Source organism: Arachis ipaensis, chromosome B08 (assembly GCF_000816755.2).
Source record: "Arachis ipaensis cultivar K30076 chromosome B08, Araip1.1, whole genome shotgun sequence".
Lineage (NCBI taxonomy): Eukaryota > Viridiplantae > Streptophyta > Magnoliopsida > Fabales > Fabaceae > Arachis > Arachis ipaensis.
The window spans coordinates 126995146-126997109 of record NC_029792.2 but is presented as its reverse complement, the minus strand read 5'-3'; positions in this window follow the sequence as shown (position 1 = coordinate 126997109).

Genomic DNA, 1964 nt, shown 5'->3' with positions numbered 1-1964 from the left:
CATCGTTTTTTATTTAGTAAAAATTTAATGATGATTCGATAAGTTAAAAATTATCACTCCAAATCTTAAAGATAAGCGGGTGTATCTTTTTCAATGACCCAATGATCCTATGTTTATCCTTCTAATATATCTTTTAGAATAAGAAAAAAAAAATGAATCTTAAAACTTATAGATTGGATTGATAGTGATCTCTAATGATTTCTTGCTATATTAAAATGTAGGGGTAATAACGGAGCAGGTAGGAGCGGATTTTTGCTTTATTCAACTCCGTTTTGCTGTACAACAACCTGCATAGAACTCGTCATGCTTCTACCTGTAGATAGTAAAACGTTGAACTCTAATTCGTCTCTGTGGGTACCCGTTTCGCCCTTACCCGTCCCTATAATTATTAAAATTCAATAAATAAAATTAAATTTTAAAATTTATATAACCATCATCACATACATCACATAAATTAAAGTAAAAATTTAAATATAATATAATATTATTAATCATTTACTAATTATTTTACATATATTATACATATTATATATTAAATTATATATTATATATATAGCGGAATGGGTAAGGGCGGATATTACCTAAATCCGACCCCACCCCGCCCCTCATAAGAACCCGCCCCGGTAGAGAGTGGGGTGGATACTTGCGGATTCTGGTGGTATTGTCATCCATATTTAAATGTTGTACTTAAGACAAAAATATAAAAATAGAAAAATAGAGACGGTCTCTAATATATTTATGCTTTTATATTATATTTAAAAATAGTTGACAAAAACTTGTCAAATATCTTTATTTTATATTTGTAAAAATAGATACAGTTAACTAAAAACATAACAAAACGCATTATATATCTTTTTTATTTTTTCTTAAAAAATTGAAATATTTTTCAATCAAATCCCACCTTGTAATAAAAAAAAGAGTGAATACCCCACCTGATCTCTGATAATTATCTCGAAAGGACAACGAAGTCTCCAAGAAAAAAAAAACACCCAATCTGACCCCTGATATTTTTTTTGGGACTGATTAGTCCTTGTGCAAAAAAATAACATTAACTTTTTTTTGGCACAGGGACCTCGTTGTCCTTTCGAGATAATTGTCAGGGGCCGGGTTGAATTTTTTTTTTCAAGAACCTCATTGTCCTTTCAAGTTAATTGTCAAGATTTATTTTGAATTTTTCTAAAAAAAGAATCCTTTCATGTGTCTTCTCGATCTTTTTCAATCAAATCCTAGTTAATTCAACATTTATCTTCTTCACTACATATTTATGGTCTTCCTTCATCTTCCTAACCCTTCAATTTTTTTTTTTTTTACTTTACTTTCATACTCTTCCTTCTCTTCGTTGCTTTTTCATCTTCTTCACTCTTACTTCTTTAGTTACAATACCAATAAATATGGAAGAAAGACAAACTCTAAGAACAACGAAGCCAAAGTAACACTGAAGACAACCAACTAACAAGAGATTGTCATGGCAGCAAGATAAATATTGATTTTCTAAATTTTCTTAAAATTTTTGTTGATTCTAAAAGGGTAATTTTTTGTGTTTAGAGTTTGTAGGATTTGGATTACTCAAATTTTGTTTCAATTGATAGCTAATCTTACAATAACATCGAATAAAATATAATATTTCTTCTTATTTGATTAATTAAAAAATCTTCAACTAGCTTTTTTTTTAGCAGATGTATCAATGACTAAATTTTCATAATGGCCCTACGATTTATAATTTTTACTATTTTAGTCCCTCATATTCAAAATTTACTGTACTGGTCTAGGTGTATTGGTCTCTGAGATCTAACTCGAGGCACCATATTGATCTATGAACCTTTTCCAATGTTGAGTCAACGAACAGAATGCTAAGCTAATTCTAACTTGTAATGTTAGACATATGATTAAGTAATGTCTTTTCGTTATAGCTCTTAAATAAGACAAAATTAAAATTGTTTTAAAAAATAAAGAAAGATATAAAT